This window comes from Silene latifolia, chromosome 10 (genome assembly GCF_048544455.1).
Source record: "Silene latifolia isolate original U9 population chromosome 10, ASM4854445v1, whole genome shotgun sequence".
Taxonomy (NCBI): domain Eukaryota; kingdom Viridiplantae; phylum Streptophyta; class Magnoliopsida; order Caryophyllales; family Caryophyllaceae; genus Silene; species Silene latifolia.
This window is the reverse complement of record NC_133535.1, coordinates 50147053-50160077: the sequence shown is the minus strand read 5'-3', so window position 1 is coordinate 50160077 and position 13025 is coordinate 50147053. Positions and strand designations below refer to the sequence as shown.

Here is a 13025-nt window from a genome sequence, read left to right as displayed (position 1 = left end):
ATTTTCCAGAAGCATGCTTCACAATTAAAAAAAACTCTCAAACTTCCACCCACCATCTTACCATCATTATCTCAGCTTAATCAATTCTCTCCCAAAAAAACAAAATTTCAATTCCCCACCATCACTAATACTCTCCACCTTTCATATCCCCAATAATCTCAACTTTCAGATGAAAAACTCCATACCTGACATTTAAAAATCCTCAAAAAAAATCTTATATTATAAAGGAAGAAACATGAAAAATTCAGAAAATATATGTTGTGAAGATAGAATCCCAGAGAAAATGGAGATTCAACAAGAGACAACGATTGAAATCCTTCAACGGAGAAACTTGGAACTTGCTTTATCGATTCAAAGCAAAGAAATCAAACCTCAAAAGTTCGTACCTTTTTTGAACTATCGATGATTTTTTTAGAGGTTTTATAACTGTATTTATGAATTGGGTTGTTGTTTAATAACATTTTTTTGGTATACATATCACTTATTTTGTATTTTGATTTTTTTCCACAAGGTTTAACATATTTACTCGCACTATTGAATTTCAGGCATTGGCGGATTTGTGTTTTGGCAATTCCAGTGTGAGGTAATTCATGATGCCCTTTTCTAATTCTTATTATGATTTTGGTTATTCAGTGTGAGAAAATAATGCCCTGTGTTTTATATCTCTCCTCAACTGCGAACGACGAACAAACTTCGATCGCTCGCCAGAAATCGCCGTTTCGGTATATATTTTTTGTGATTTTTTTGTGTATATATTTTTTTTTCAGATTTATGATCTTTAATTATGTAATTTCGTCAATATTTGTGTACTTTATTGTGTAATTTTTGCTTAAGAATGTCTAATTTTAGGTTTTTGTTAGTATTGATTGTAATATGCTGATCTGTGTCTGTTAGAATTGATTGCCGTTGATGTGTTAGTTTTTTTTATATTTGTTTTATTGAGGTTTTGTTGTAGATTTGGATTTTTTATTGTGAATAATTTACATTACAAGTTATAATGAAAATTTGGAGGAATTTTTATGACATTGATGTAACATTGAAAGAGGCGTTAAATCGGAGTGATTTTATCATCAAAGAGTTATGAGTGAGGAAGTATTTGTTGTTTTGAGTGAGATTAGATGTTTAGGTTTGTGAAGTCGGGTCGAAATTCGTGGTGTGCGACTAATTGCTCTTAAAATTGTTGAGTTTAAACTTTTTGCTTCATGCTGCGGAGTTTAATGACTTTTGTGATATGGAAGTTTTTAGTTTTGGTGATGAGTAGAAGTGACTCACCAAGTAATGTAGCATAAGCGAGATTCATTCAAAACCAGTAAGCTTATTTAGTGCTTTCCTCAGGTTTTGGGGGAATAGGAGAGGGAGTTAATGTTTGGCTGGTAGTACGGCCTTAGCTTGGTTGTTTAGTTAAGGTAGGGAGTCTCATCTCTTAGTAGTTATCTGATGTGTACAAGAATTCACTTGCTAATGGCCTTCCGCACCGTTCATAGTACACCACATGGGTAAAAGCTCGAGTGTATATATAATAAGACTAAAGAAAATATTTGAGAGTTTGATTAAACTAGCCTCGAGCCTTTTTGTGCTCGGAAAAGCTGTAATACAACAAATCATGAAACGTAGAATGCAATAACTGAGTCGATTGTACTTGTGGAGTTTGTGGTCTTGTGCACATATATCAACCTTATTTTATTTTTTTTAAAATATATTTTATCCAAACATAATAAGAGATAAACATTAAAATAAAGGCAACATTGAATCGCCGAGATACATACTACAATTGCAATAGCAATAATGCAATTGAGAAAACTGGTAATAAATTCATTGTATATAAATTAATATCTTCATGTGATTTGCGGATTTCAAGTCTTGAAAGCGAGAGAAGAAAATCCAATGCATGTGTGATTGTGTGATATCAGAAGCATTACTAAATAAGGAGTAATTGCCACCAAGTTATGGGTTAGTCTCACAATTGTCTTAAGGCCATCTCATTTCTGTTTATGTATTTATTTGTTATTGAATTACTACATTTGTGGCGCAGATGATATTGAATTCTGATGAGAAGAAATACGGTGGTTACGGGGCCATTAACACTGACCAATCAATATCTCCAAAGAAGTATTCGATAGAGGTTTGTATTTTCTTAACTTCGGAAGTGTTCTGATCTGTGCTATTTTTTTCCCAACATCTTTATGTCAAGCTCTCCAATTTTTCGTATGTACGCATCTCTATTTATGTAAGTGCATAATCTATGGGCTATAAAACTGTGTACAGCTACCACTGCCTAGCAGAGTTGCTTAGGTTTGTATTAATTTGTATTGTAATAGGCGAGTGCCATTCCCTTGCTATAAAACAGAATCCCATTCAGTAAACTTAAAATTCAAGATTGATCTCATTTGAAGTGGTGCAGAGTAGTGCTAAAAAAACAGCATTGTCTAACATTGTAAACTCTCTATGACGTATTCAGTTACTGCAGATTAAGAAAACTGTTAATGTGGCATTAACATCTTAAATTCATCATACTGCAGGCCTACAAATTAGTGCAGTTACTTAGAATATGACGGTTCTAGATGGGTCGACTCTGACTTTGTGCCGCAATTGGGAGACTCTGGCAACTCTACTCGAAGCAAGTCATCGTGTATATAATTGCCTTACGGCATCGTGCACATAAATGGCGTCATGTTCATTTATTATTTCTAATGCATCTTTGCCGCAATGTTACAGTTTGTTTCAAAGCTAATACGAATATTAATGACATTGACGAGAGAGTTTGTTAAATTATCCAATTAGCTAAGCCATATAACACTTAAATTTCCCTTTTTCTTATCAATCTATAAGACTCATTCTAATAGTCTAATTCTAAATGTTTTAGAGAACACGAAGTAGGTTTTGGAGCTATCATATTTGTACTGATTACGTCATAGCATTATCGTTCACGAATTGAGTATGACTATCTTTCATATCTAAATATATTAATGAAAAAAAACAAAAGAAAAAATATCGAAGGTAGAATTGAAAACGATAAAGTATATGATAAAATATGATGAACTAGTGCTAATGCATTTGAAAGATGGAAAAGAAATACTCCGTAAAAGTAATAATAACACCAACCAGGGTTCCGAATGTGACAATAGTAACATTCATTTTACAAATTTAGTAAGTAAATTTATTTTTCATAAATTAAAAACAACCCCGTGAATTTTCACGGGTGTTACACTAGTTAGGTTAATAAGGATGATCTCATACACTCTTAAACACTGTTTTTCTCTCTTAATTGCTGCTACTTTGTTCTTGCCTCTCTTTACTCCGGATCTTAACTTGTAATTCTCTCTTTACTCTCTTTAATTTTGCAATGGTTATTATTTCTTCATCTCTTGTTCTTGCTTTATTTATATTTATGCGTAGCTAATTCTCTAATGCTAGGATTAGGGGAGTCATGGTAGTTTGCTCAATGATGCGATAGTTGGTTAGTAGATTTATTGTGAGAATTGTTGCATTAACAATTTAATTATAATCGTTTGGTTGAATGCATGCAACTGAATTAGTTAATTTGGTTAAGTTCAGACCTAGATCGGAAGATTGGAATGAATAGACCTGTTATGAGCAATAGACTACACTAATGAGGGTGCAAGCTAAGCTAGTTGTATTTTAGGACGGATAGCGGACCGGAAGGACCTTTCCTTTACCCTTCTCACATTAGATCGACTGACTTACCTTTAGCTGATTTGTTTAATACCATGATAACCCGATATCCTGGCATCTCTCTCTTTATTTTCTCTCTACCCTTGCTTTTATTAGTTTAGTTCAAATATTCAAACCCCCATCCTGTGACCTCAGACGGACTGAATTAACAAGTAGATAGTGACCGCCTCCCTGTGGAGATTGACCCTACTTACCGCTGACTTCTGTTAGTAGTACTTAGGTATTTATTTTTGGTACTGAAACAACGGTATCAAAAGACCACCACAAACCGATCCAAAAACTGACTGAAGACCCGGTTCATCAAATCCATAAACACTGCAGGTGCATTAGACAACCCAAACGACATCACAACATACTCATAATGACCATACCTCGATGTAAAAGTTGTCTTCAATATGTCCTCATCCCGAATATTCACCTGATGATAACCCGACCTCAAATCGATCTTAGAAAAGACCGCTGCACCGTTCAACTGATCAAACAAATCGTCTATTCTCGACAAAGGATACCTGCTCTTCACAGTAACCCTATTCAGCTCTCTATAATCGATGCATAACCTCAAACTTTCATCTTTCTTTTTCACAAACAGAACTGGTTCTCCCCACGGTGATACACTAGGTCTAATGTATCCCCACTCAATCAGATCATCCGGCTGTTTCTTCAACTCCTCCAACTCCTAAGGACCCATGCGGTACAGGGCCTTAGAGATTGGTACCGTCCCTGGTTTCAACTCAACACTGAAATATATCTCCCTCTTTGGTTGCAAACCCGGTATCTCATCTGGAAAGACATCTGGAAACTCTCCCACCACTGGTATCTGCTCAAGTGCCGGACTCTCCATACTATGGTCTCTCACATGGCATAAGATCAACGGACACTCCTTCCTCAGATAAGACTTCAAGGTCACAGCTGCAATCAACTTAACTTTGGGTTTGACAACAAACCCACGATAAGACACACTAACTCCCTTAGGACCTCTCAAAGAAACCCTCTTTTGATGACAGCCTATCTTAGCCTTGTACTTACCCAACCAGTCCATACCAACTATCATCACAAAACCATCTAAGGGAAACTCTAACAAGTCTACTGGTAGGTCAACCTCTCCAACTATCATGGACACACCCATATACAACTTCCCACAAGATACAGACTCACCCGATGGTATGAACACCTCCTCTTTTACAGACTCAAACTCTCTCAAACCGAAAAGCTTAGCATGACACGAAGATACAAACGAATGTGATGCCCCCGAATCAAACAAAACAAAGTTAAAGACTCCATTAACAAGAGAAGTACTCGTGATAACATGAGCATTATCCTCAACTGCTTTCTTCTCCATCATGAACAGCTTACCACTGGTCTTCTGTCCACCTCCCTGGACAGTACTAGCTGAAGTAGACGGCTTAGCAGCCGACCCCTGGTTGTTGTTCGCCACCGGTCTCTGAAATGAATTACCGCCATCGCGGTTAGCCCCACCATTGTTGTTACTCTGACCACCCTGATTATTCCACGACCAAGCTGGCCTGTTACTAGCATAGCTCTTAGATGGACCCTGAGAGAAACTCCCCTGCGACTGCCTCTGAAAACCCCTGCCCATAGCACTGGTACACTCATGTCTCTTATGGCCCACACCGCCACAGTTATAACAAGATAAATCCCAGCTACTACTACCACCACCACGGCCACGCCCGTAAGAAGCTCCACCACTGAACCCCGACCCCGAAGAGTAAGCTCTCACCTGGTTATGGTCGCCCCTCTTGTAGCTAGACTGGCCACCTCCCTCACTCTCAGCCTTCCTCTTCTCAGAAGCTCTCTCCCTGTTTTCCTTAGTCATCTCTACTAACCTCTCAGCTCTCCCGACACGCTCATATACCTCCTTAACATCAGTAAGGACTCCTACCGGCAACTTCTCCATAATCTTGGGTGTCAACCCCTTCTCAAATCTCAATGCCAAGTTCTCTTGGCTCAGCCCCATATCCTCTGCGTACTAGGCTTCTCGTTGAACTTGTGATAATACTTAGCAACTGTCATATCAGAAGTCATCTTGAAGTCATCAAACTCCTCTCTCAGCTTGCTACGCACATGCTCTGGCACAAACTCTTACCCCATAGCCCTCTTAAACTCATCCCAAGGTATAACAGATAACCCCTGTCTCACATATAGATCTAGAGCACTCACCCTAACCTTATTCCATCACTCCCCGGCTGCTTCCCTCAAGTAGAACGCAACTTCAAGTAGAACGCAGCTTGTTCCACTCAAAAGTCCTCTGGGCAATGAACCACATTGAGTATGTTTTCCATCTCCCTATGCCAATTATCCAGCAGAATTGGCGCCCCAGTGCCCATGTACTCCTTAGGGTTAAACCTCGGTATATTGATGCTCATCTTGGCGAAATCTACACCCGCCTCCTTATCTTTTTCGAACTTCTTTAAAGCCTCTGTAAGAGCATCTTGGTGCTCCAACATCTTAACTATCTCATCTATGCTCATGTTCTCAGTCCTGACATACAACACGTTTCTCTTTGGCGGCATCTTGAAACTATATAAGAAAAAGGTAAACATGAACACACATCCCATACTCAAAACACGAAAACGACCTGTGTAAAACCCACTCGATCGAGTACCACAACCCACCACTCGATCGAGTTACCCACCTACTCGATCGAGTGCCTCGACTCCAGAACCTAACCAGAATGCATCCAAAAACGTACTCGACCGAGCCACCTCCTTACTCGATCGAGCTGACCCCACTCGATCGAGTGCCCAAACCTACTCGATCGAGTGCCCTAAAACAGACTACTGCCCAGAAACGAAAAACCACCTACTCGATCGAGTCACACCTACTTGATCGAGTCACTCACCTACTCGATTGAGTGACCCCCACTCGATCGAGTCATGCAGACTCGTACACTACCCGCATGCAACACTACCAACCAGCTATGTTTATATATATATAAAACGACAAACGACAACACAACGCTTTATATATATATATATATATATATATATATATATATATATAGAGAGAGAGAGAGAGAGAGAGAGGCGGGTTCTCGTGAGTTTGGTTCTTACGGTGAGTTGTGAGTTTGGAAAATCTCAGCCATTGATTTAAGGGAAACCAACGCCTGAGATTGAAACTAAAAAGAAAAAAAAACAGCCTGTCATGATATATCGTCTTTCTTCCCCATAATTCTATCTTCATTCTCCCTCCACCTCCAAAACAAAAAAAAACCCAGATTTGGGTAAAAAAACGATTCTTCAATCATCAATCAAATACAAAATTAAAAAAAAACTTTCTTCAATCAAATGCAGAATTAAATTCCAATCATCAACCACGTCTTTCTACAACTCGTCGTCGGCATCATCTCCGTCTTATAACGATTCGACATCATCTCCTTTCAGTAATCGCCGAATTATCAATCAACTCAATTCAAATCAAATTGCAATTCCCAGGTAGGGTTTCGTTTCTTCATTCAATCGCTTTCGGTCTCTATCTAATTATACTGCTCTACCTGCTTAGCTGATTGTTGAATTTGTTTTATTATCTATGAAATTTTAGCATTTTTAGGGTTGTTGAATTGCGGAAATGATGGACGGAATGGAGGCAATTGTTGCAACTGTAAGCGGTTATCATGGTTCTCAGCGATTAAAGCTCATTCAGTTAATTACCGCAGTTGGCGCTAATTACGTTGGTAAAATGTCCAAATCTACCACTCATTTGGTCAGTATCATCCCTTTCAATTTCTTAATTAGGGTTTCCAATTTTGTAATTTCAATATTCTTCTGAATTGTCAAGTTAATTGTCGTATGTGATTACATTCCTTCATTAAATTGATGTTGAGACATAGAAAGGGAACACTTTTTAGTAGCAGTGATAATGTCGCTTTCTTCTTTTCAGTAATGCGTTTAGACTTCAGTTTCAATTTAAATCATTTACAATGACAAATTCTTGCTATGTTGGATGTGCAAACTTTATACTCCTCCGTCTTGTGAGGGGTATTTTAATCAAAGGTAAACAAATGATTGAGACGGAGAGTGTAGTAATTTCTAAAATGACTTGAAAGAAGGTGTTTACAGACTCTCTTCGCGGTGTCTGTTGTTTCAGTGGAGGGAGTTGTTACATATGCATTTACACTTTCAATCTACTTTTTTGGATTGTTTCAGAATTTTTCGTTTAAGTGATGTAGAGAGTTATGACATCCCGTGATTTTTACAGAGTCGGTCTTTGACAGCATCACAGGAGGTAAGAATTCCCGGCATGAACTCATTAGCGAGACAGTGGTGCGGGCGTATGTAATAAAAAAATGTTTGGAGTCTTGGTTTGACACTTGGGTTATCTCCGGAAATATGCTTCCAGCTGCCTTGCTCGGGTTCGGTACGGCGTCTAGACGAATCTAGCTTTGAATTTGCAGGCAGGCGGGAAGCCATGGTGGTTCGAACAGTGGCTTGTTCGTGATGATAAATTGATTGGCTCGTACTCGGTTGCGGCGGGCTGCTGAGACGAGGTGGAGCACAAAGGAGCAACAAGTGGTCATAATCCACGACTTCAGCAACCCTGCTGGGGTCTACTAGCACATCCTCCTGATTTGTGCTGTTTTATGCACCTGATGTTTCTGCTGCTGTAACGTCTTCTGCAACTGCCTTAGCTATCTTAGAAGACATGGGTTTTACTTGTAATTGTCTTTACTTACTATGATTATGAACAAAACTGTAAAATGGGGTTCTAGTAGTTGGTATGGAGAGAGTGAAGAAAGTGGGTTTTGAGGGTAGATTGTATGGAATAAGTGTTGCCATTTTTGGTGTCAGATTAGGAACTGAAAGTGCCCACTTTTCTTTGTTTTTGATCAAGGGAATCTGAATTAAAGAGATTAAGAAGAAATAAGGTACTTCTAGTTGCTTGAGCTGTTGAAGTACGACTTCTGTCCACATGTTCCTTATTGTGAGTATTGTATTATATTGTCTTTAGTATTTTTGTCAGTCACCTATTCTCTATCGGCCCTATGTTTTCAATTTTGACCAGTAGAGGAATAACATCACAATAACACCAGAATAACATCACAATAACACCAGAATAACAATAACACCAGAATAACAGCACAATAACATATGGTCGAAAAAAGTAAAAAAATCAAAAGTAGTAAAAAAAATAAAACTGACACCACAAGTCCAGAATAACACCAGAATAACAGTACAATAACACCAGAATAACAATAACACCAGAATAACAGCACAATAACATGTGGTAAAAATCAAAAGTATTAAAAAAAAATCAAAGTGATACCGGAATAACATCACAATAACAGCAGAATAACAATAACAGCACAATTACATGTGGTAAAAAAGTAAAAAAAAAAAAAATCAAAAGTATTAAAAAAAATCAAAGTGATACCGGAATAACATCACAATAATAAACAGAACGAAGAGAATAACAAAGATAATAACACGTGGAAAAAAAAAGAAAAAAAAATCAAAGTCGTAAAAAAAATCAAAGTAACAGCAGAATAACATCACAATAACATTGGAATAACAATAACATGTGGCAAAAAAAGAGAAAAAAAAATCAAAGTCGTTAAAAAAATCAAAGTGGCACCGGAATAATATCACAATAACACCAGAATAACAGCACAATAACATGCGTAAAAAAAGAGTAAAAAAATAAAAGTAGTAAAAAAAATAAAAGTAAAAAAATCGAAGTGACACCGGAATAACATCACAATAACAACAGAATAACATTAGAATAACAGCGCAATAACACGTGGTAAAAAAAAAAGGAAAAAAAAATCAAAGTCGTAAAAAAAAATCAAAGTAACAGCAGAATAACATTACAATAACAGCGGAATAACAATAACATGTGGTAAAAAAAAAAAAGAGAACAAAAATCAAAGTCGTTAAAAAAATCAAAGTAAAAAAAGCACAATAACAGCATAATAACACGAGGTAAAAAAAAATAAGAGTAAAAAAAATAATCCGGTACAAAAAGAAAAAGAAAAAAAGGTAACATAATGAGTAAATTAAAAAAAAAACATAAGAGAAAACAAAAATCAAAATGGTAAAAAAAAGCATAGTAACACGAGGTAAAAAAAAGAGAAAAAAAAATTTAAAAGTAAAAAAAAAAGTAATATTAGAAAAAAGAGAAAATAAGTAAATGACAATGGTTTTATATGACATGTAAGATTTGATCTTGGCCATTCATCTCTAATATAATCTAGTGGTTGAGATTTCAAAGCGCAAAACTCACAACTCACCATAAGAAACCAAACTCACAAGATCCTATCTCTATATATATATATATATATATATATATATATATATATATATATATATATATATATAGAAGGGTTCTTATAAGGCCTTGATACCATATAAGGCCCTAAGTCCTTATATATAAGAACCCTTGGATGGAAGGGATGGAGGGATGAGATTGTATCTAAATGAAAGGCTACAATTTCATCTCAGCTAATTATATTCCTTAATCACTCAAACTCCCTTAAACACTCAGTCTATCCTAACCTCCTCTCATTATCCCACCCACCTACTTTCTCTCTATATCTCATTTCTCTCTAAAATTACCAACCAAAAAAAAACCAAAAAAAACCAAACTAAGAAAACCAAAAACCAAAAAATCCTCCATCCTCCATCCTCCACCATCCCGTCACCCACGGCTCAACCTCCTCCTTCTCCTCACCCACGGCTCAACCGGCCACCCTCCTTCCTCATCCCGTCACCGCCTCCCTTTTCCTCCTTCCTTCTCGGCTCCTCCAACACCACCATCACCAAACAACCCCATTCTCCTTCCTCTCCTCCTCCCGCCGTCATCCTTCCTCCCATTCTCCTTCCTCTCCTTTCACGGCATCCCCACCACCGCCTCCTGCCGCCCCACGACAACAGCAACGACACCAAAACCGCCCTCCCTCCTTTCACGGCATCCCCACCACCCACGGTTCCACCACCATTCACCTCCACCATCCCGACAAAACCACCACCACCTTCTGGCCACGTCAAGACCGTCACACCAGCCCACCCACCGCCACTTCCTTCTGTCAACGACAAAAACCCCACCACCACATTCCCGCCGCCACCATGCACGCCTCACCTCCGTCCCAGATTCACTTTGTTCTTCATTTTTTGTTCTTCATTTTTTCAGATTCACTTTTTCTGTTGGTTTTTGTTATTTTTGTTTTTGTTATTTTTGGTTTTGTTATTTTGGTTTTGTTCTTTGTTTTTGTTCAGTTTATTTTTTGTTTTGCTTTGTTTTTTTTTGTTTTGTTTTTGTTATTTGTTTTTGTTCAATTTCTTTGTTTTGTTATCGTTTTTTCCAGATCTGAGTATTGGTTGTTGGTCGATTTTTTCGAATTTTTTGTGTTTTGTTTTTGGTTTTGGCCGGATTTTGGATTTCCAGGGGTTTATGTTTTTTGTTTTTGGTTTTGCCACCCCAAACCACGAAACATTCACTCTTTTTTTTTTTAATTTTCCTTTGGTTTTATGTTTTGTTGATTAATTACGATTTTTCATATTTATTTGGTTTTTATAAAAGTTATACTATTTACGACTAAAGTTATACACTTCAAACATTAAAGTTATACTATTTACGACTAAAGTTATACACATAAAACATTAAAGTTATACATTTTATGACTAAAGTTATACACTTTTTTTGTCTTTTTTTTGTTTTTTTTTATTTGGTTTTTTATTTGCTCCTTTTTCCTTTCTCCCTCCTGCTCTTCATTTCTCCTTTTTTTCGTTCTTTTTTTTCATTTTTTTTTAATTTTCGTTTGGTTTTATGTTATTTTTCTGTGGGTGTTGTTTTTTTTATTGTTATTTGGTTTTTTGTTTTGTTATTGTTATTATTGTTTTTTTGTTTTTTTTTGTTATTGTTATTTGGTTTTTAAATTTTTGTTGGTTATTAATTTTTTGTTGGTTTTTTGTTTGGTTGGGTTATACAAATTTGGACTAAAGTTATACAAAAAACGACTGAAGTTATACTCTTATGGAATAAAGTTATATAATTTTGGACTAAAATTACACAAATTTGGACTGAAGTTATACAAATAAGGACTAAAATTATACAAATAAGGACTAAAGTTATACAATTTTGGACTAAAGTTATACAAATTTGGACTACAATTATACAAAAAATGATTGAAGTTATACAAATAAGGACAAAAGTTATTCAAATAAGGACTAAAGTTATACAAAAATGGCCTAAAGTTATACAAAAAAGGACTGAAGTTATACAAAAATAGACCAAAGTTATACAAAAAAAGACTAAAGTTATACAAAGATTGGACTAAAGTCATACAACAATGGACTAAAGTTATACAAAAATGAACCAAAGTTATACAAAAATGAACCAAAGTTATACAAAAATGGACTAAAGTTATACAAAAATTGGACTAAAGTTATACAAAAATGAACCAAAGTTATACAAAAATAGACCAAAGTTATACAAAAATGAACCAAAGTTATACAAAAATGAACCAAAGTTACACAAAAATGGACTAAAGTTATACATTTTTGTGTAACTTTGGTTCATTTTTGTGTAACTTTGGTTCATTTTTGTATAACTTTGGTTCATTTTTGTATAACTTTAGTCCAATTTTTGTATAACTTTAGTCCAATTTTTTGTATAACTTTAGTCCAATTTTTTGTATAACTTTAGTCTTTTTTTGTATAACTTTGGTCTATTTTTGTATAACTCTGGTCTATTTTTGTATAACTTTGGTTCATTTTTGTATAACTTTGGTTCATTTTTGTATAACTTTGGTCCATTTTTGTATAACTTTAGTCCTTATTTGTATAACTTTAGCCCATATTTGTATAACTTTAGTCCATTTCTGTATAACTTTGGTTCGTTTTTGTATAACTTTGGTTCATTTTTGTATAACTTTAGTCCTTATTTGTATAACTTTAGCCCATATTTGTATAACTTTAATCCATATTTGTATAACTTTAGTCCATTTTTGTATAACTTTGGTTTATTTTTGTATAACTTTGGTTCATTTTTGTATAACTTTGGTTCATTTTTGTATAACTTTAGTCCAATTTTTTGTATAACTTTAGTCCAATTTTTGTATAACTTTAGTCTTTTTTTGTATAACTTTGGTCTATTTTTGTATAACTTTGGTTCATTTTTGTATAACTTTAGTCCATTTTTGTCTTAGATGAAAAAAAAGTATCTCACAAAAAAAAACGAGATTTAAAACACGAAATCTTAAAAAAAACGTATAAGAAGAAGAGATTTAAGAAAATGAATAAAAAATGAGAAATAACAAAATAAAAGACAACTAAAATAAAATAAAAGACAAAAAAAATAATGAATGGAAAAAACAACTC

At 35.5% G+C, this 13025-nt stretch overlaps 1 long non-coding RNA gene across 1 annotated transcript; it reads left to right on the top strand.

Moving 5' to 3' along the window:
* The first annotated feature begins 412 nt into the window (after window positions 1-412).
* On the top strand, window positions 413-2244 carry LOC141608986 (uncharacterized). Its single transcript, XR_012527109.1, has 3 exons — window positions 413-722; window positions 1859-1950; window positions 2033-2244. It is a non-coding gene; the product is annotated as an uncharacterized LOC141608986 (long non-coding RNA).
* The last annotated feature ends 10781 nt before the right edge of the window (window positions 2245-13025 follow it).